Source organism: Callospermophilus lateralis, chromosome 1, assembly GCF_048772815.1.
Source record: "Callospermophilus lateralis isolate mCalLat2 chromosome 1, mCalLat2.hap1, whole genome shotgun sequence".
In the NCBI taxonomy this organism is placed as follows: domain Eukaryota; kingdom Metazoa; phylum Chordata; class Mammalia; order Rodentia; family Sciuridae; genus Callospermophilus; species Callospermophilus lateralis.
This window is the reverse complement of record NC_135305.1, coordinates 189,035,339-189,058,300: the sequence shown is the minus strand read 5'-3', so window position 1 is coordinate 189,058,300 and position 22,962 is coordinate 189,035,339. Positions and strand designations below refer to the sequence as shown.

At 39.5% G+C, this 22,962-nt stretch overlaps 1 protein-coding gene across 6 annotated transcripts in view; it reads left to right on the top strand.

Annotated features, from left to right (window-relative positions):
* Thrb (thyroid hormone receptor beta) overlaps positions 1–22,962 on the top strand; it is a 369,387-nt gene that overhangs the window by 114,888 nt on the left and 231,537 nt on the right. The window contains exon 1 of one of the 6 annotated variants that reach the window (XM_076842928.1): positions 21,494–21,558. The exons of the other annotated variants lie outside the window; for them this stretch is intronic. The gene's annotated coding sequence lies outside the window, so the exon portion shown is untranslated. Of the gene's footprint in view, positions 1–21,493; positions 21,559–22,962 lie in introns of those variants that run through there. 6 annotated transcript variants of the gene reach the window in all.

Genomic DNA, 22,962 nt, shown 5'->3' with positions numbered 1-22,962 from the left:
TAGACTTAGCATCACCTGTCTTTAAAATGAGGATGGTCAGACAAGGATGGAAAATGCCTAGAGATGTTTGGCTGGAAGATACGTCAGTGAGATTGGACTGAAGGAGTTGTTGATGTCTGACTCACCGCAGTACAAAGGAACATCCCAAGATCACTTCAGGGCCAGCTTCTCTGGTCCTTTGGGGACCAGAGAGCATCAAAACTCAAACATGTCAATGTATGCAGAAACAACATCCATGGCTAATTTTTTCACAAGAGAACTCTACATTGCACACACTTACCATCTTAAGGCTCCCTATCCAGGACACTGAGCTAGATCTTTGTTTTAAATGAACTTCATAAATACTTAACTCCATGGCATATGAAGAGCATCAGTTAGGAGTTGGGGGATTTCCCTGTGGTGCTAGAGCTCAATACTGGCTGTGGCTCAGGAAAGGCTGTTTTATACCTTTCTTCCCAATTCTGCATTTAGTAACATCCTGTTGATGCCTTGAAATGAGATGTGGTGGGATTATTTACACCTGAAAAAAAACAAATGCTCTAAAGTGGGGCTCTCTTTAGGAGCAGAAAGGGTGTTTTACTGGAATATAATTGAGCAGAAGTGAGCAGAATACTAAACATTGTAAGCCTACGGGTGTTCCCATCTACTAAATATGGAAGAAAATACCTGTTCTATCTGTCTCACAGATTTGTTGAGGAAATCCACACATATGTAAGAACTTTGAAAACCAAAGGTGCCAATGGAAATGGTGGTATTATTATTTCTTTCCTTATCAGGAAGACAGAGAAAGAACGTGGTGAACTGAAACCCAGTTTTTTCAAGAAATGTCACTCATACCAGATCTTACAAATATAAAATTGGATATGCTTTTAAAGAATCATAAATACTGCTGGGCACAGTAGTACTCGCCTATAATCCCAGCAGCGTGGGAGGCTGAGGCAGAAGGCTTATGAGTTCAAAGCCAACCTCAGCAATTCAGTGAGGGCCTAAACAACTGTCTCAAAATAAAATATTTTTTAAAAAGCTTGGGATGTGTCTCAGAGGTTAAACACCTCTGGATTCAAACCCTGGGAGGAAAAAATATAGGAAGGAAGGAAGGAGGGAGAGAGAAAGGGAGGGAGGGAGGGAGGGAGGGAGGAAAGAAAATGAAGAAAGAAAGAGAGAGAAGGAGAGAGGGAGGTAGGGAGGGGGAGGGAGGGGCTGAGGTTGTGGCTCAGTGGTAGAGCACTTGCCTAGCATGTGTGAGGCACTGGGTTTGATTCTCATCACCACATATAAATTAATAAATAAATAAAGGCCCATCAACAACAACCAAAAAAAAATTTTTTAAAGAGAGAAAGAACATCATAAATATCAAATATAGGTTGAACTACCTTGCAATGTATTTAGACCTATTCTTTTAAATAGAGCTGTAAACTAACATATAAAAAATGCTTTCAAAGCTTCCAAGGGACCACTGGATACAGACAGGAAGCACTTGGGCACCTGCTTCCTAATTGCACTGCTCCAACCCCGAGAGTGCTTCTGCTCATATCCCTTGACAGAACGCAGGGGAGGAGCAGAGACTGGATTTCTCCTTATAGAAGGTACTTGAAGCTAGATAGTCTGTGACCTGTGAGTGACACTCATTCACATGAGGATCTGGATGGAAAGGAAACCATGAGCACTTCTAGCACCGCTGACAATTTTTCTATAAGGGTTTTCAAAAGAAAGCCAAAGGAAATTTCCCAAATAATGTAATTTACAGGCAAATGGTTATTATTAATGAGATTGCAGCATCAACTCTGCATACTTCAAAGAATGCAGTATTTTTGCCCTTTGGTTGGAGACATGGGAGGAACCATGTCTCACTGTCGCATTTAAGAGCTGTATGCTCAGGTATAACCTTCCTCTTTTCTGCAGATCTGGACTCTGGATGATGTTACGTAGGGCTTCTAGGATTCTAGGGTAAAAATATCCTTATGAGTGTTGAAAGAGAAATTTAAAAGTACCTTTTTATTTTCCTTGGAGAGTATAATGAAAGCTAAATGTGTCCTTTTGGATGCTTTTCTGTTGTATATAGGATTTCTAACCTCACCATTGCTTAGAAAAATACTGTACAGATTAAGAGAATGGATTTGGGCCATTAGAAAGGCCCTGCCATTCTAGCTCTGTCACCCACTTGACTTTGCACAAGTTTCGTTTTTGCTCTAAGCCTCTGTTTCTTTGTCCATAAAATGGGCCTAATCATGGTCGCTGTTTCCCAAGGCTCTTTTGAAAATTACATGCGTGCAGAGCTCAATTAATGTTAAGTCATTAACCTCTTTTAAAAAATGAGTGGAATGGTAACTTGGCCTACATTCAAGTGATGACTTCAGCTGGGACCTTCAACCATGATACCATTGTGGTAAAGCTGGAGCCAGTGTGGCCCAGGCCAAAGTCAGACAGTCATGCAGCTTAGAGAGCCTTTGGGTCCAAGAAAGTAGCAGTATGGTACCCCAAGCATGACAGTATACCTGATAAGATTCATTCTTACTATCTGTTGTTGGATGAGGGGGCTTTCCCTAATCCTAGTGGGGATTAGTTAAGGAACAGTCTGGAATAGTGTAACTTTGTTCCTCCCTGGTCATCATTCTGTGTTGAATGCTGCAGTTGATGCTGAAGAATCTTCTTCTCCTACTCATCATGCACACTCACCCTGCATACTCACACACACCCAGCCACAATCATCTTGACAACACCACAATAAAGCCAGTATTCAAACAGCACAAAGAGGACCCCAAAGGACGTGAAGTCATGGACCATGTCAGAAAGAAGAGTTATCCATATTTTGTTTTTTTCCTAAATAAAGATCCCAGGGCAGCAGACTATGAAGGACAAGACAGTAGGAATGGTCCGTCCCAGGCATTGGGGACAGGGAGGAGGCCGGATTGTCTCAAGAGAATTGTAAAACAATTATAGAACTGACAAAACAGTTAACCGACTTTTTATTATCGTCACACCCAGTTCTAAACCATCAGAGTAATAAAATACTCCCCCTGAAAAGGATATTGTGTTGATCCAAGTACTAAGTGATTGCTGCAGTTACTTTTGAGTTTCCTAACATACATTTTAGCTCCAGATTAGCACCTTTTATTACCTATCTTTCTATAAACATAAATACACATAAAAGTTAATTTGAAGAACTCCCCAGTTGTCAGCCCCAGCACATGGGACATGGCTACACAAGTTAATTTCCCAAGTTAGTTCCAGAAGCTCTGGAACAATATTCAGTACCTCGGGTACAGTGTGTGTCTCCAACCCTTGGCCTCTGTTTCGGTCCCTTAAATAGATTCAAAGTAAAAGATGATCACTCTGTGATGGCACAGACAAAGAAACGCATCTTGAATTATCTCAGTTCTGTCATGGTATGTGACAACCAGGAATAGAGTGTGCACTGTGGAGAAGGGGTGAAATATTTAAATTTGTTTCATGTTGATTTTTGCTGGAGGCGGGGAGTATTGTTGTAGAGAGGAGGGGAATGTTAAAAAGTGACTCAGCTGGGAGTAGAATGTTTAGCCAGTGTCAGGATTGGACCAATGACTAGACTCCTTATGGTGTTGGAATGCAAGTTGGTTACACTATTTTCTTCTCATCTTTCCTTTCTGCAGCTGTTCCCAAAATGCAGAATTCCTATTGTGGGGCAATGTGTGCAATAAAAATGGCTTTGAAGCCCATATAGGCCTGATCTCAAACTTCAGCTCTGCCCACTCACAAGCAGAAAGCCTGGGATGCATGGTTTAAACTCTGTTTCCTCTTTTGCAAAATAAAAGCCACAGCGCCTGGCAGACTTGTGATAATTAAATCCAATGATTAAATCAGATCGAGCATGCAAAGTGTCATCCTGTGTCTCCTGGAGTAGTAAGATGTTAATGTCCTCTGTTTCCACCTTTTCTCCTTTTTCCTGCCTTGGCATTTATCTGTCTTCCAAGACAAACAAATAAGATGTCTTTATAGAATTATGATGAGTTTCAGTTAATACCTACATGACATTTACAATGCCTTATCTATGCAACAGCGGATACACAGTCACTCTTTATAACCTCATCCATCCCCTCTAGACTTCCCTTGAATGAAACTGTTATTTTATGTGCATGTACACATAGGAAACAAAGAATCCCCCTAGTTTGTGTAACTATAGTGCACCAAATGAAAGGAAAAAAAATATTAAAAAAAAATAGTAGGATCTTTCTAAAAATGCAAAATAGTCAAAGGAGGGAATTTCTGAGTTATACTCCCAGCCTGGAACGTGTGTAGACTCTGTCTAGATGATGACTGAGATGGTAATATGGGAGGAGGAAGGGCTTGTGTATTGTTGATTTGTTCAGGAATCTTCCGTTTTCTTTCCTTTTTTTTTTTTTAATTGTTGATTTTTTCAGTATTTTTTCTTTCTATTGGTTCTTTTTGGTTATCTATAACATGAGGATTCATTGTTGTAATTATAAAGGCATGGAATATAATTTGCTCTAATTCAGTCCCCAGTACTTCCCCTTTTCTCCCCTGTGCCCTTCCCTCTACTCTGATGATTTTTCTCCTGGGTTTGTTTGTTTGTTTTTAATTAGTGTCTTGTGGATGTACAGGATGGTGAGATTCACTGTGGTATATTCATATATGTACATAGGAAAGTTGGATCAGATTCATTCCGCTCTTCTGGCCTTATCCCATCCTTCATCTCTCCCCTTCAATCCTCTTCATCTAGCCCACCAATCTTTCTTCTGTTTTGATGGCATCCTATCCACTTTTTCCTTTTTCTCTCTCTGTCTCTTTACTCTCTTATTTTGAACTAGCTTCCACCTATCAGAGAAAACATCCAACCCTTAACTTTCTGGATCTGGCTTATTTCACTTAGCATGAGGTTCTCCAGTTTCATCCATTTACCAGCAAATGCCATAACTTTATTCTTCTTAATGGCTGATTAAAACTGCATCGTAATGTAGACCACATTCTCTTTATCCATTCATCTGTTGAATCTTCTGTTTTCTTGGGCACCAGCAGGCAGACAGCATACTCAGGGTGGCTATCAATAACACGTGGACTCACAGCTTTCTTGACCTGGGAGGCAAAGGGCACAAGTACGTGGAAGAAAGGAAACAGGGTACACCTAGACCAGAACAGCTTATTTCACTTTGGTGATCAGTTCAGTGCTGTGCTGACACCCCAAAGAGCAATTTCACTTTTTCTCCAACCTTTCTGTCCTCTCTTTCTGTGAGGTTTTAGCACTGTGTCTAGTCTCCTTGGTTAGTAGCTCACATTAGTGACACTTTGCATCAGAGCAAATAAAAGCTATTCTGCTTTTTTACTTCCCTTACAGGAATTGCATGAGGATCAAATTACGTAAGATATGGAAATCATCTATAAATAATAAAGCAGTTTTATGTATTGAGCCTTATTTTTTATCTTATATCAGGACTCAGACATCTATGACCCCCTACACCCCTCTGTCTGTTTTTGTGCTCTTCTTGTCCCTTTAAGGATCTTGGCTTAAAATAGGACTAGCGTTTACTTCTTCCTCCTCCTACAGAGCCCCAGGCACAGGCTTCTCATCCGGATGTTAGTTCAGCCTTTGGCTCTGTAGGCCCCTATAGCAATTGCAACTTACCTATTTGTTCACCTCTCCTTCTTCTTATTCTAGTTCATTGTACCCCTTAGAGATTTCCTGCATGCCCAGCCATTCTTCAAACAGTTTGCTTACTGCAACTACTCAAATCGTTTTGGAAAGTCCTTCAGACAAAACTGGAACAGCCATTCTTCAAACAGTTTGCTTACTGCAACTACTCAAATCGTTTTGGAAAGTCCTTCAGACAAAACTGGAAATCTTCAAAACATGCTCCACGCACTGGTTATCCCAGTACAGATGAGAAAACACCAACTTGTTTACTGTCTCTCAGCTCTAGGTGGTAGAGCAGGACTCGAATGGTCAAACTGAGGCCAGAACCCAATGGCCAGCCTACTAGACTATGCAGTAGCCCCAAATGCCAAGCCTGAATGTTGGTATGTACTCTTTTGAGGAAATAAGTCCAAGGAAGTGTATTTCACATCCCTGTTAGTCCCAGTATGGTTGACAAAGACCACAGGGTTTCCTCCCCTGGCCACAATTTCTAACCTAAAGAGTAATTTGTCTTTGTTTAATACTTGAAAGTATTTTTCATCCCTTCCTCTAAATTGACCAAATGTCCAACCACCACTCTGACTTCTCTGGTCCTGTCCCATGTGTGAATGCTCACCCCACACTTAGTGCTTCCTTGAACTCTGTCCTTATATCTTCTCCTTGCTGTGGAATGTTTTCACGAACTAACCCCCAGTGAACGCAAGTTCTCTGAACGTGAGGACCCTGCCATCTGAGTCGACCTTATATCCTTGGCCTCCAGTTCCGTCCCTGACAAGAAACAGTGACACAGGACATGTTTATTAAAGGAACCACGAATGTGTCCTGGGTCTTGGGTCTTGGCCACTCACTCCTACCGTTGCTGCCGTGGCAGTAAATGTGAAGTGGAAGATAGTGTCTGGCTTGCCCGGGACTCACCCTGCTCTAGGTTAGAGTTGGTAATTCTGTCCAGGTTCCCAACAGGTAAGAAAATAGCTACAACTAGGATTTCTTGTTCTGTGGGACCTGTGTCAGCAATGGCTGATAGTTTTACTGTTAACATTGGCACTGACCTATATCACTTGTATCCTCTGCTGCCTACACCTGGAATTGGTAGGGGAAGTCTCTGGGGGACTAGTTTCTGCATTGGTAGATAATGTCTATATTAGAGTGAGGCTCTGCAGGATAGTTTTCCAAAACTGGTCCCAATTTCTAATATTTCATCCCTTGTATTTTTAGGCGTACTGATCAGACACATTTTGCGTTTTAATTTTTTTAAATGAAAATAATAAGTTTCAATAAGGAAGGAAACAGAAAGGATTAAGCTGTATTAAGTATGTTATTTGATGAGACTTCTACAATCATACCATGCTTTTTTTTTTTTTTGCTTTTTAAAATTCAAATCTTTCAAAATGAAAGTTTTTAAGAAAATCAAATTAATTTTTCTGATAGTCTGTCCTTACGGAGGTGACTATTTTGTTTACAGTTGCCATGTTTCTTTGTGATTCCCAAAGTAATGATCCAGTTTACAGAAATGAGATGTTAATGGATTTGCTCTTCACAGAGAATCTTATCTATAGCCCAAGTTCTCAGAGATTAATCTGTCCAGGACCTTATAAAGCAGCCATGTTATTAAGATCATTTAAGCAGTTCTAGTCCGTGGAAATGCTCTAGTTTATTTGTTTTTATAAATTCCAGTGACACAAAGTTGGCTGGAGACTCTGTGGCATTAATCATTTCCTCTCTGCTGTCTGTCAGCTTGCAAACATGGGCAGAGGGAGTGTCCAACCTGCCCTCTGCCTGATTCTGCCCTCCTGCACACCCCGAGCTCTTGCAAGTTCACGGGGATGAACTTGAAGTAGTGACTCTTTGCTGAACTAGTGCACTCTCTCAAGTAACTCCTGGTGAAGGAGGCAGGGAAGTAGGCTCCTGGATAAAAAATGGCCATGGTAAGAAATGTGGAAAATGATTTTTCTTATAAACTTAAGGGTTAGAAATATGTTTTTAAATGAAGCAGTTTAGCTGTAACATGCAAGGCAATGGGAACTCCTTTTCCACATATTCTGCATATCTCTGTATATAGAAGAGTGAATAAGACTTTTTAAATGCACATTCTGGAATGGAAAATCCAGATGTTTATATACAGGCATGTACATGTTAATGAGATCTCATCTCATTGAAATGGATATAATTTACTTATTTTTTTATTTCTATAGAGCAAAACTAAAAATTTAAAAACATTTATTTATTCATTTAAATACTATATAATAAATAACCATCTGTACTTTATATTTACTTATTTTAAAAAGCCTTAGTTTAAATATTGAAATATCCCTATAAATAGAGTGTCTCAAGATCTACATTTCTCAATCATTTGTCAAAAAGGTCTAAGTTGCAGAGGCTGATCTTTTTATTTATTTTCATCTTTGTAATTTTCATATGATCCCTATCATCAGCCCTTTCCCTAGTAGAAGTCACCCCAAATTATTTTTCAGACAGATGATGAGGCAGAATGATTTGGGGGTCTGGAACCAGACCTATGTTTTAATTATTCTCTTATGACCTCGGGTGATGCCAACCAAGTTATTTACTCTTTTCAAATCTCAGTTTTCTCATCTGTAAAATGAGAATAACAATATCTACTTAATAAGATTATTGTAAAGTTTAGAAATAATTTGAGTAATTCTTTTTGTACTATAGACCTTGCAGAATATTAGATATTATTACTAAAACATGAAGAATCTGACACATAGAAGACATTTGTAAAATGGGATTTTCTTCCATCCTAAACCACTGTATTACCTGACTTTAGGTTGGCACTATCAAGGTATCACTCCAGTAATATATCAGATAGATGATTGATGGAAACTCTTCATTGTACCTCATTTTTCTGATGTGTCTACTTACATATTACTCATGTTCTTTGTCCAATTCCAAAGTGTGTGCCTTTCTCTCTTGTGCTCTCTCTCTCTCTCTCTCTCTCTCTCTCTCTCTCTTATTTTCTATCACCATATGCTTTGAAAATATTTGTTAGCCAATATATAATTTTTGCCAATAAATACATAAGCATTTAGCCAGACCTTTATAGCTAAACTTGGTATCTATTTTGTTTCAGTAAGATTTGCTATAGTTTGGATGATCAATGTCCCCTAGAGCTCCATGTGTTGAAGCACTGGTCTCCAAGGTAGCACTATTGGATGCTATTGGGAAGTGGTGGATCATTTAAGAGGTTGGCCTTAGTGGGAGGTCATTGGGGGCATACCCTTGAAGGGAATTGTGGGTCCCTTGCTCCTTCCCGTCTCTTTTTTTCTCCCTATAAGGTGAGTGGCTTTGTTCTAGTACATAACCCTGCCATAAAGTCCTGTCTTGCACAGACCCCAAAGCAAAAGGGGCCAAATGATCATAGACTGGAGCCTCCAAAATTGGGAGTCAATATAAACCTTTTCTCTTCATAAATTAATTATCTCAGGGATTTCGTTACAGTGGTACAGAACTGACTCATATAAACTTGAGCAGAAAATTAATGTTAACAATTCAAGACATTCTCATGTTACTTTTCTGGCTCCATTCATAGTAATAAAGTATACAATTAGAACTTAAATATGACATGGAAAATAACTACAAACTGCTTAAGAGTGTTTATGGATATTCAAAGGAAAAATGCTGCCAAATTTTCTGATTTATTTGTTCTAAGCATTGAAGTTCAGACATTGACACTAGTAAAAGGCACACATGTGATTTTTCAGAAAATTATAAAATGTGTTATTTGAAATTAATGAACTTAAAATGTCAAGTCAATAGTTTATTTCTTGCCCTTAAATTATATGAAGGACTTAAGAAATCCTTTGTCCGTTAAACTCATCACTACTTACCAAAAGATGTTTCCTGTTTGTGTACTTTTTTAAAAAATTCAATTTCAAAAAAAAAGTTTGGAAAAAAAAATGTCTGAAGAAAATACTTTAATTTTCCTTTCCTTGAACTTTGCTTTTTGGTTTCACTAAACATCATACAAATGAATGTCTTATGGACTAAGCACTTTGACCCACTGAAAGATCAGGGCAAGTAGATTGCTTAATATTTACCAAGTGCCCCGAGGCTTTTGGCACCCTCACCCAGCTCAGGCACCCTGTGTTTGGCATGAATTAAATTATATCTGCTTTATTCTTGGATGAGGGCGTGTTGGAAACATTAAAAACTGAGTTAATGAGCTGCATGCAGAAGCCTTCAAGAGTCCTGGGGACATGTTTGTAGTGGTAATTTCCTACGGTGTTTTTGGACCCTGAAATTTCTACTGCTGATTCTCACTGGATGAAATTCTTAAGCAACCTAAGATCTAATTGGCCCTTGATTTATTTGCCCCCAAGAAAATACTATTGGCTAACCCCTCGATTTATTTCGCACCATCATAATTCAAAGATCCATCTCCTCAAAAAACGATCATCTGAGAAATGGCATTAACTGCTTTAAAAATCAAGGATTCCTCTAACCAGAGGAACCAAAACTTGGAATTTTCCCCCCAATTCCCAGGACTTGTCCTGGTCTCATCTCTACCCAATATAAGTCCACTTCCAGTTCTAACTGTTGCATTGATCATATTCCAAGAAAGAGCCCAAAGTGTTAAAATAGCAACAAGGTAGCTCATGGATGCTGTGTGTTGATGTCAGGTGGTCCCTGGTTCATATCTCTTCTCTAGCAACTGTTCATTGTGATCTTGGGTGAATGGAATCTCTCCGACTTATACACAGCGTTTTTTTAAAGCAAGATAATGATAGCTCCTCTCTCTTATGATAGTTTTGAGTATTAAATTCATTCATTCATTTATTCTAAAAATACTTAACCAGGGCCAGCTCTGTGTCTGACATTGGTCTAGACACGAGGCCTACAGCAATGGACGAAATAGAACACCTCTGCCTTCATGAAGCCCAGTCTGGTGGTCAAGAGACTGATTTTAATGATCCATCTGAAAAATATTGGCTACTAGAGGCTGATTCTATGGAGAGACTAAAAGAAGGAAGGGGAGTGTGGGAATGGAGAGATGGAATTATAAACAGGTTGGTGTGAGAAACCCTCAGGAGACGGTAACAGGAATGGCTTTAGCGCGTATCTGGGAGAAGAGCTTCCTACTTAGGGGACAGCTTGTGCAAAGGCTCACATTGGAGGGACAGCAGAAGGTTCCTGAGACTAGATGGGATGGACCGAGGGAAGGCCAGCAGAGTGGGAGGTCGGAGAGAAAAATGCAAAGGGAGGAAACCTGTGCAGCTGGTAGATACAGAGCTTTGCTGACTTCTTACATTGAGTGCAGTGGGAGCCTCTGAAGGGTTTGAGAAGGGAAGAGCAAGATCTGTCTTCTTTTTAAAAATAAGAATCAGTTGGCCATTGCATTGAGAATAAACAAGATAAAACATGGAGCATGTTTAGCCCAGCCCACGGCCCACCATAAGCATTTGGTGAGTGACAAGTGCCTTTATTATCAATAGCAGAAGCATCAACATCATCATTGTCATCATCATCATCATTTTCTTTGATGTTGATGCTGTCTCTGTCTCCTTTATCACCTGAGACAAATGCACGAATGTGAGCAGTAAGTTTTAGATATTGGGCCTCCAATCAGGAGGTACATGGTGCCAATAAGGACAACAGTTGGAGCATTCATTGGCTGTGTGGCTCAAGCCTCTGGTGCTTCAAGAACCATGTCACGGCTTCATTAGAGTCCCTCCTGTTTATTTTAATTTTTTTTATTGGTTGTTCAAAACATTACAAAGCTCTTGACATATCATATTTCATACATTAGATTCAAGTGGATTATGAACTCTCATTTTTACCCCAAATACAGATTGCAGAATCACATCGGTTACACATCCACATTTTTACATAATGCCATATTAGTAACTGTTGTATTCTGCTACCTTTCCTATCCTCTACTATAGGAGTGCAGACATGAGGAGCCACCAGTGGTGCAAAAATCAGACCCAGACTGATTTCTTCTGACCCTGCTGTTTCTCTTACACACCTTTATTTTCTGTTCTAGCTTTTCCCTTCCATCTTCTTCTTTGGCTTTGCTTCATCACTGAATGGTGCTCAGGCAGTGGGTAGAGTTCATGGCAGGGTGCCTCTCCTCCCAAACCTCAAATGCCTCCCGTCCCTTCTTTTTGTCACTCATTCCATGGTTTCTATTGGCACATCCGGGATTTACACAGAACATGAAATGAGGCACAGAATATGATGCTTCAGGACTTCACAATCTCTGTCTGATTTGAGCTGTGTATAGTGCATGTTGACAAAAATGATATAGTGATTCTTTTTTTAAGGTAGAATGGTTATTCATGGATAATGCATTGGCATTTATAATAATCAGATACTTAGGAGGCTGTGGGTCCCCCAGTGCATGACCTTTAATCTAACTGAATGTCCTATGTCCCTTAGTGCACATACACACACGCGCACACACACACACACACACACACACACACACACACTCACATGCACATACCGCCTGCAGATGTGGTTTATTTTGTTCATATGGTTTTTTTAAAGAAAAAATCTGAATTGTTGTCAACATTTATTTTAAAAATCCGAGATTAAGGTTCTTCTTAAAAAAAAATCAGAACATTTCACACTCCTCCACCCAAATTTCTCCATAGCAACCATCAGCTGGAACCGTAGGAGCCAACCCAATGGTTCTCAACCTTGGCTGCACAAGAGAAGCACATGAGGCCCTTTTTCAAAAATTCTGATGCATAAGCCCCACCACAGACCAATTAAAGCATCATTTTCAGCAACAGCAATAGCAGCAAATGTTTACTGAGTGCATATTTTGTGCAAGAAACTACCTTGGAAAGAGAGATGATATGTAAAATATATTTAAGTTTGGGAATATAGAATGTATTCTAAGATGACAATAAACACCCTTACCAGAAAAAAGGTACACTTAGTACAATTGCAAGCTATATAAACCAGTGGGTTCTTAAATTTTGCTGCATATTAGAATTACCTGGGGAGCTTTGAGAACTCCTGTTGCCCAGGTTGCATGCCAAAACAATTAAATTGGAATTGGGATTGGGAAGGAGGAAACAAACTCAGGCCTCAGTGTTTTAAAATAACTCTCCATGGACTTCCAGTATGCAGGGATGTTTGAGAACCAGAGATGCAGAACAGTGCTTTTAAAACTTTAATATGAATTAGCATTACCTGGAGATCTTGTTAAAATGCAGCTCTTGATGCAATGGGTCTGGGTTTCAACCTGAGGTTCTATATTTCCAACAAGCTGCTGGACGATACTGATGCCATCAGCCCACTAAACATAATTGGAGAAAGGTGTAGGGAATAGGGTCTGCCATCTATTTGCTCTGGGACTCTTGGGAGGTAATCTCTCCAAGCAGCAGGGTTGTCAGCTATAAAATGAGCATAACAATTCCTACCCTTGAAGTACTGGTAAGGTTACACAGGGATAAACAGGGATAAGGTACCTAAGCCATCAGATAATCAATAAATCTCTGGAGTTTACAAAAGAAAGGCATGATTTAGGAATGTGTATAGGGGAGAGCTGGAGCATGTCTTTAGGGGTCTTTGAAATAAGGCCTTGGATCAGTGGAAAGAACAACCAGCTCTGGTGTTCTGCGTAATGCATGATTGGGTTTCACAGTTACTCCTCAAAACATGTACTTTTAGTTTATTTTCTGCCTTGATGCAAAAATTGCTGCCAACCAACATACTTTATAAATTGATAAATTAGAGTTTACTTTTCTCTGTTCCTGCCACCTTCTGGTGGAGACACCAGTAAGCTATTCAGTGGCCAGGAAGGAGAGCAAAAAGAAAGGATGGATAAAGTCAGTCACACTGAGGGCTGTGGTCATCCCCTTGTGAACGGGCAAAAAAAATAGAACTCCGCTGAAAATTTGTTTCGAAAAAATTAAATATTTTCCAGTCCTGCTTCTTGTCCATGTCTCCAGTGACAGAAAATGGCAGACATAGAAGGAAGATTGTAGACAAGTCTTGGAGTTATTAAACCAAAGTGAAAATTTGTCTGGTTTTCTACTAAGGGAATGTATGGTGGTTTTCTTTAGCACACCTTTTTTTTGGAAGAGAAGTTCTCTGTCTTCTCTCCTTGAGCTTGGTAAAGCTTGTTACTTCATTGACCAGGACAGAACAGCAGAGGACTCCTTGGGACTTTTGATACAGGTCCATTAAAGACCATGGAGTGCCCCGCCCCCCTTATTCTCTGGAACATTTGCTTTTGGAGCCTGGGCCACCATCTAAATTCTAACTACCATGAAGTTAGAATTGCTGGAGAGGCCATGGGTAGGTACTCTCGGGTAGAACCCCAGCTGAGCTCAGCCTTCCTGTCATTCCTGCTATGGTGTCCTATAAGTGAATGGAGCCATCTTAAACTTCCAGACCAACCCAGCCACCAGTTGGTTACCAAGTGTCCTCAGTTAACACTCTGTGAAAGCAGAAGAATCACTCCATGCAGGCTTGCTTGACTTCTCAACCCACAAAATCATGAGATGTAGTAAAAGTGGTGGTTGTTTTAAGCCACTGAATTTTGAGGTGGTTTGCTTCACCACAATAGATAACTGGAAGAGGGAGATTTAGTGGTAATTTTGGGGATGTGTCATATTCACTCTTCCCATTGGAGAAAGTTAATTTTTACTTGTTTGTGTCAATGAAGTCAGAAGAGCATAAATAAGAGTATTCAGGAGTCAAGAGAACTGTTATTGGTGTCATCTCTTCTTCAATTAATTTATACAGTACTCTGATCTCAATAAATAACAATGGGATTTTTTTTGCGGGGGGGAAGCATAATTGACTGGTTCAGTGGCTTCTGGTTTCTTACAGAAAAATAACCATATGGAATTGATGGAAAAATTATGGTGAAAAGGGGACAAAGAGGAAGGCCCAGTGTCACCCCAGTGTTAAAATATACTCTAAAGCGAAAGGGATTAAAATATATTCATACCAACTCAGAATAGACAGGCAAATGCACAAAAGAGAACAGGGACCAGATGTAGTTGTAAATATTTTAGAAATTTGGTGTATGATAAGATGATGTTCAGAATAATGACAGAAGGATAGATTATTCTTTAATTAATGTCGGGCCAATTGGCTCTCTGGGGAAAATTACAAAGCTGTATATATATAGCCACTACTTACACCAAACTAAATTCCAAGTGAATCAAAATTCCAACCTAAAATCAAACCAGTAAAATACCCCTCTGGGGTCCATAAGGCCTTTCTAAGCAATACACAAAACCCCACAATTATGCAAGACAGAGATGTTATGTTTGACAATGTAATAAACATTTCTTTATGGAAGAGAACACCATCAACAAAGTCAAATAAACACCACACTGCAAAATAAATTGATAACATAAACAACAATCAATGGTTCATTCCGTTATAAAGAACTCTATGAGGCTGGGGTTGTAGCTGTATCGTGCTTGCCTAGCACGTGTGAGACACTGGATTCGATCCTCAGCACCACATAAAAAGTAAATAAATAAAGCAAATGTACTGTATCCATCTACAACTAAAAATAATAATAATAATAAAAGAAAAAGAACTCTATGAATCAGTAAGAAAAAAAAGACCAATAATCCAATAGTAAAATGTGCAAACCATTTGTTCATTTGTTCATCAAATATTTGTTGAGTGCCTACAAAGAGCTTAGCACTCTTCTCAGATCTAAGAATAAGCAGGTCCTGATCCCGTGGAGCTTCCACACTCTGACAGGTACGAACGATAAACAATAAAGAATCCAGTGTATCCTATTCCATGCGGTGGCAAGTGCTACAGAGTAAGCTAAAGCAAGGCCAGGAGTTGAAGGACGGTCCTGGAGTGGTTGCCAAGGTAGAAGTTTAAAAAAAAAGAAAAAGAAACAAGAGACAGAAATGCATGAAAAGATGCACACAGTTAATGTCCCTTCTGCCAGCACAGCCTTGTCTATAAAATCAAAGAGCAGTAAAGACCCTGAAAGTAGGTCATTAGGGGAGTGGTTTAATAAACTATGAGCAGAATAAGTACCATGGAAGACTTATGTAACCGTCTTTAAAGAAGGCAGCAATTTTGAATATATTATAGGAAAAGAGTTTAAATTAAGGACCAAATAAAATAGCAAGATAGAGTTATACTATGATCCTTCTATGGGAAAATGATATATAGATATAAACGCATGTGTGTACAAGGACTTCAGTTCTAACATGACTCAGTTTCCAAGGTAGGCTCTTTTTAAATTTCTGAATTATTTTTAGCCGTGTATGTTTTTTCATTTGTTTTGTTGATTTTGAGACTGGGAATTGAAACTAGGAGTGCTTCACCACTGAGCTACACCTCCAGCCCTTTTAATTTTTGTTGTCTTTTGTTTTTGTTTTTTGTTTATTGGTTTTTTTTTTTTTTTTTTTTTTTTTTGAGACAGGGTCTTGCTAAGTTGCTGAGGCTGGTTTCAAACTTGCAATGACCTCCTGCCTCAGCCTCCTGAGTCCCTGCAATTACTGGCTAATGCCATCCCACCCAGCCATCACATACATGTTTTATTGCTATCTGAACAACAATATTTTTCAAAAGGGACAAAAGGGATTCCAGTCCTGGTACAAATTTAAGGTTGAGAAATTCTCTTCACCTTTCTACCCTCACAGTAAGAAGAATTTGAATGAGGTAATGTCTTAACATGCCTTTCAGCTCTGGAATTTTGAACTTATAACATTGGTGCTCTTTTTGTAAAATGGAAAGAAAAATTTTAAAAAGCAACTAGAAGAAAAATAACCTGTGAAATTAAGGAAGGGCCACTATCCCTTTTTCTTTGATTTCAATCTTTAGACCAGGTACCTCAAAATAAACACTGCCTTATATTTTTGTTAGATTATTTGGGTCTAAATTTGTTAGTTTATTAGTTCTATTTTTGTTATATTATTAGGATCTAACAAAAATATAAGGCTGTGTTTATTTTGAGGTACCTGGTCTCAAAATAGGCCCAATGACATTGTTAGATGTCGCTGAACATCATGGCTAGATGCTAAAAATTTTTAAGTATAAACCTTTTTATACTGCTACATAGCAATTTATGTAACATCTTTACCTTCTGATGTTACATAAGGAAAGTTTTTAGCATGGGCAGTCAGACCCAGTCTTTGGGGTGAGGAGTGTGAAAGAGCTCAGGAGAAGGAGGGCATCCAGTCCTGCTGTCTGTTTCTTCCTGTTAGCATCTTCAGTTCACACCATCCTATCTAACTTGGCTCTTGGAATGACTTTTTTTTTTTTTTTTTTTGGCACTAAGAAGTGGGGTGCCGCAGTAACAAAATGACTAAAAAATGTAGATGTGGCTTTGGAACTGGGTGATGGAAGAGTTTCGAGATAACGTGCTAGGAATATGGACTGAAGGTGAGATTCTGGTATTGTCTCAGCACAGTCAGGAGTGGGAATGGAGTTAGACCAGCTGACATACTGCCAGTTTGAATGAACAGGGTCAGACCAAACAGCACTGAATGAAGGGAGACTAACAGGCTTCTGGGATTCTACAGAACCAGACCAGACAACTACTCAGTGGCAAACCTATACTCTTCTTTGAAAAAGGGAAGGACCACCAGGTGCTCTGGCACATACCTGTAATCCCAGTGGCTCTGAAGGAGGCTGAGGCAGGAGGATCATGAGTTCAACGCCAGCCTCAGCAATTTAACAAGGCCCTAAGCAACTCAGTGAGACCCTGTCTCTAAATAAAAAAATAAAAAGGGCTGGGATGTAGCTCAGTGATTAAGCAGCCCTGGGTTTAATCCCCAGTCCAAAAATAACTGGCAGTGGGGGGGGGGGGGGCAAAGGCAATTCACATATCATCAGGGCCACCACCTTGGACCAGACAGCCTTTTCCCAAAGCCTGGGGGAAGAACTGCTGTAAAGAAACTTGCCCTGGGGTGGGGCCACCATTCCAGGGGCCCTGAAGGGAAGAGCAGCAAACCCAAGAAGATTATTCTCAAGCCTGATATCCAATTAAATGTGCCTGGCTTGTTTTGGGACTTGCCTGAGATCTCTCATCCTTTCCTTCTGTCCTATTTCTCCTTTTCAGAATGGGACTGTCTCTCCAATGTCTGTCTCACTGTTGCATTTTGGAAGCACAGGACTTGTCTAGCTTCACAGGTTCACAGCTGGAGAGAAATTTGGCCTCAGGATGAATCATACCTCAAGTCTCGCACATTTCTTATTTAGATGATATTTAGATGAGACTCCCGTATACATTAAAAGTGCCCAGATGATAAAAACTCTCCCCAAATCCTCCAGCTGTTCCCGCAGAGGGTAGGTACACCTCGTGCCCAATTCTTTTCCCCTTCAGGTAAAATGAAGCATTGAGCCTCCTTTCCCAGCTAGCCTGACTCCAATTGGCCAGGGAGGAATTCCGGGGTAGAGAAAATGGTGTTCCATACTATTAAGTCTCTGGTACCCACCTGTTTTGTTTTGTTTTGTTTTGCCGTCACTTTTAAATGCTTCAGCACATATTTCCCAAGAACAAGGACAGATCTGATATAACCACAGCACAAGTGTCCAACCCAGGAAATTCAATATCGATATATACTATTATCTCATTGACATTCTGCACTCATATTGAGTCAATTGTCCAATAAGTATTCAATAACAATTTTTTTTTCCCAATCAGCACCCATTCCAGGATATTGTGCCTTGTAATAAGTCATCTCTCGCGACAGTTGTTATGTCTCATCAGTCTCCATTTGGAAATGATTCTCCATCCTCTTTTGTGCTTCTTGACCTTGACATTTTGGGAGGATACAGATCCTGGTCATTTAGTAGACTGTCTCTAGTTTGGATTTTCTGCTGTTTCTCCCATGCTAAATTCTGATGAAAGGAACACCAGAGGAGTGATCTTGTGTCCTTCTCAGGACTGCTTTTCACAAAGTACGTTATGACAGTTTATTCCACTATTAATGATGTTAGTTCCAATTATTTGGTGAAAGTGGTATCTTCCAGGTTTTCTCATTGTAAAGTTACTATTTTCCCCCTTTATAATCAATAACTGCTATTTGGGAGGAATTGTCTTGAGACTATGCAAATATCTTTTACTTCCTCAAATTTTCACCTCATTCTATTGTACCACCCAATATTAACACCCATTAGTGGGTTTCTAATTCTACCATCTGCATTCATTCCTTGTCATTCAATCCTCCTCCTATTTGTTAGCTCGTGTACTTATTTAACATCAGTGTGGATTTATGGAGAAATCCTTCACCCCAAGATTTTGAGCCTTTTATGATCTCCCTCAAGGATGACTGAGAAGCTACCAGAGCCTCTATGCAATGGCCTTGGACTTTCTTGGGATGGAATCACGGGACAGGAAAGTCTTCACAATCACAGGGGATTTGTAATTTTGTTTCCAAACCAAGTTCTTTACTTAATCTGGAAGTTTGACTTTATGCACTTCTTATGCATGGGTTAGCACCGTAATCCTTTCTTTGAGAGCAAGAATCCAGACAGACCACAGAATTGATCCCTCTTCCCTCCCCGGCAGACTCCCTTCTATTTCCTCCAGTGCAGATGCTCAAGGACCCAACATCAATTGTAAAGTCGGTAACAAATGTCTCAGCCCAAGGACTGGAAGATGTTCTAACATGCTGAACAGTTTACCCTCCGTTATAGACAAGAAAGTCCAAAGGATGGTGCCTAGATAATGGTCATTCTTTATATATTGCATGTTTTGTCCAAAATAGACATGTTTGCTGTCCAATTTGATAGCCTCTGAAGTTCCTTTAAAACCCTTCATTTAGAAATCTTGAAGTGAGGACAGGGCAGGAGACTACCATATTGTAGGTGGTGCGGCCATGCACCTTACTAAGAAACTGTCAAAAAATATTAACAGTGCTTAACAAGGAATTGAGATGGTTTGCCAGAATCTTAACATTTAAGATCCACTATTCAGCCCTGCTTGATTAAATTTTGTTTTATTTAAATGAAGGAATAAAAAGCAAAACTGTTTTGATTAAATGACTTGCTGGTAACAAGGCTTGATAGTGTTCTTTCTCTGTTTGTTTTTTTTTTACCATATTGAATTATCTGTCAAAAATATAAAGTCAGAGAAGTCAATGATAAGACAGATCAGTCTTTCTTTTTCTTCTCTGCATCTGCCAGGGCAACATTGAGCTTTTGGTGATATCCCATTCTGACAGGCAGAGTTCAGTGAAGTGGCAAAGTAGCTATAAACCACAAGAAAAAATGAGGATGCTTTATTTAGCATGTGTGCTGGGGGCCTGCTAACTCACAGTGAATAGTCTCTGGCCCTGGCTTGAATGCAGCAGCCTCATTTCTTTGTACCACCTTCATTTCCTTTTCAAATATCTATAGAGATTAATCTGTCTCTCACTTTTGCCTACAGCCAGCTGGGCGACATTAGTTGCTGCAGGACTGGGGAAATCTACCAGGGGAATTCATGACTGTTTGACATTTTCACTGACTGTGTGGGTTTTGAGCTAGTCCATCTAAACCTTTAATGTTATTTATAGACAGCAGTTTTAAATTGTTGCACACATCCGTCAGAAAAAAACATACACACATATACATATACACACGCTACATATATTATAGATATATAAATATGTGTGTGTGTGTGTGTGTGTGTGTGTGTGTGTGTAAAGAAAGAGAAAGAGAATAAAGTGTTTCTTGTAAGAGTATTTTTAAAGTTGGTCTTTCTTCATGCAAATAGACCCAGGGGTATATATTCATGTTTCACTTTTACTTTGCATGTGATTCACTGAGGCATAATCTTCCTGTTCTCTGTGCTGAGTTGAAAATTTAACTCTAAAGTTGTCATTAGAGAAAAAAAACATTTTTTATCTAGATATTTGTGAATCAGTGAATGAACAAGCTAAAGTTTATATAGGAATGTATCATTACATTTTTTAAATAGCTTCTATTTAGTTGTTAAAGCAATCTATGTCTATAGTAGAAATTTTGAAAAATAAAAGAAGAAAGTTAATGTTCACTTTTATTACCACTGGCCAGCATTTATAATGCTCCTTTTAACATTTTGGAGTGTTTCTTCCAAACCTTTGTCTATGTACATATAATAATATGGTTCTGCATGCTTCAAAACTATGTTGAATTCATATTTCATATGTACAGGTTTTCATTCTGCTTTCTCATGTAGCATTTTATTGTAGTGGTTTCTTGTCTTGTGAGTTTATAAACACTGATTTAGCTGTTGCATGATCACTTTTGAACCACTGCCTCCATCCCCCAGTTTATAATTGTAGGCTGCTTCTAATCTCATACTAAAGCAGATGCTCCTGTAGACATTTGTGCATGTAAATCTTGTCATGCATTGGAGGCTGCTGCCACAGCCAGCCCTGTGACAGCCTCATAATGTTTGAGCGTTTTTGCCTAAAGAAATGACCTTCACATCCCTTCTGTAGCCCATAGCTCTGTGCTCCCATGGACAACATCACCCAACTGGACCGTGCAGTGGTGCTCAGCCCCAAACACATCTTCCTTTCTTTGGGTGTTGAAGATAAGCCATGATTGGCGCCTTGCCCAAAAGTGATCCAAGAACCTTTTGTAGGGAGAGTGGCGTTCAATCAGACCAAAGGTAACGTTTTAAAATGAAAGTTTTATTAAGGTGAAATTTGTTCCTGTGGTAGAAAGATAAGGTTTATTCTCACATGCCTGAGCTAGTTGCTTCCAACATGTTTGCTGGCTCTTCTGTAGACACACCATTTCAATGGCCTGAGAAGGACTTTACACCCTGAAAAGAAAGATAAAGGAAACTCTAGACCATGAACTCCTTTATCACAGCGATGCACATAGACGCTCACACCCCTCCTCATTGTCACTGCAGAACCCTTTGTTGCTCTTTCTAAAGGCGTCTTTGTGTTTCTTAGAATGAGCTGGCACCCTCTCTCCCATCTGTCGGAAATGCAAGAGAACTTCATGGAAAGCAAGAGCATATACAGTTCCCTGTAAGGGTAGAGGTGAGCTCCAGTCACTTAGTCACAGTCGCCATCTGCTCTCGGGTGTCCTGGTGCTACAGACCTTGTTACCCAGATGGGACAGGAAGTGTCTGTCTTAACAGGTATTGAGCTTCTGGTTCCTGGAGTCTCTGGATGAATTTTTCTCTTCTGACTCTGCTTGGACTGATTTACTGTGTGACTTTGAAAAGGTTTTTAAAGAACTTGTTCTGGAAAAGATTAAGACAACCTATAAAGATACACAGGCCATAAAAAGTGGTCATAAATTACAACAAAAGGTGAAAAGGCAAAGAAGAACAAGGCTAGATGCTAACACCCGGCAGGGGGGTAGACTAGTATGCAAAATGCAAATCCTCATGCATTCAGTAATTTTTCTGAGTGCCTCATATGTGCCAGAAACTCTGGAAGACAATGTTTTCAAACTTAGTTGCAGCCCATTAATGGTCCAAGAAACCATCTTAGTGAGTGACCATCATTTTAATGGATTAGGATGTAAAGGCTAGAACATAATAGAAAATATCAACCAGCAATGCACAAAGCAAAGATATTATTTCCTTAAATGTGTGTTTCCAATTTATGTGTGTGTTTACATATTGGATCACTGTAGAAAATGTATTTTTCCCCCCTGTGGCCACAGTTAAGGGAGTTTGAAAACCACTGTTCTAAGGATATAGCAAAATTTAGGGCTGAATATTGTCGAAGCCGTAGGTAGAAGAGAATTATTAATTGCACAAACTTTGGCACTCACTTCCCACAACTGTATGCAAGGAAAATATTTCTACTATTCCTCACAATGAAAAGAAAAAGAGTAATACACTAAACAACCTCTTTACAGAAACTCTGATAACTTAAGGCTGTTTCTTTATGCCTCTTCGCTTCCCCCAACCCATACAAAATGACAGCATCACTCTGAATTCTGCAAGATGTCTGAAATTTACCCTGATGGATGCTTTAGGTCCTTATCACAATTCCTTGCTACATATGTCTACATCCTTATGAATGATAAATAGAAAACATACATATGCAAAACATTAGCTACAGCTTGATAAATTTCCCCAAAGTAACTATACCATGTAACTACTATTTAGATCATGAACAAAACTTTGATAAGAAACAGAACCTCACCAGGCACCGTGATGCACGCCTGTAATCCCAGCAGCTTGGGAGGCTGAGGCAGGAGGATCAGGAGTTCAAAGCCAGCCTCCGCAACATTGAAGTGCTAACCAACTCACCAACACCCTGTCTCTAAATAAAATACAAAATAGAGATGGGAATGTGGCTCAGTGATTAAGTGCCCCTGAGTTCAATCCCTTGTACACCCCATCCCCAAAAAGGAAGCAGAGCCTCTCCTTATGCCCTCATTCAGTCTCACCCCAACTGAGAGATTAACTTTGCTTTGTTTCAAAC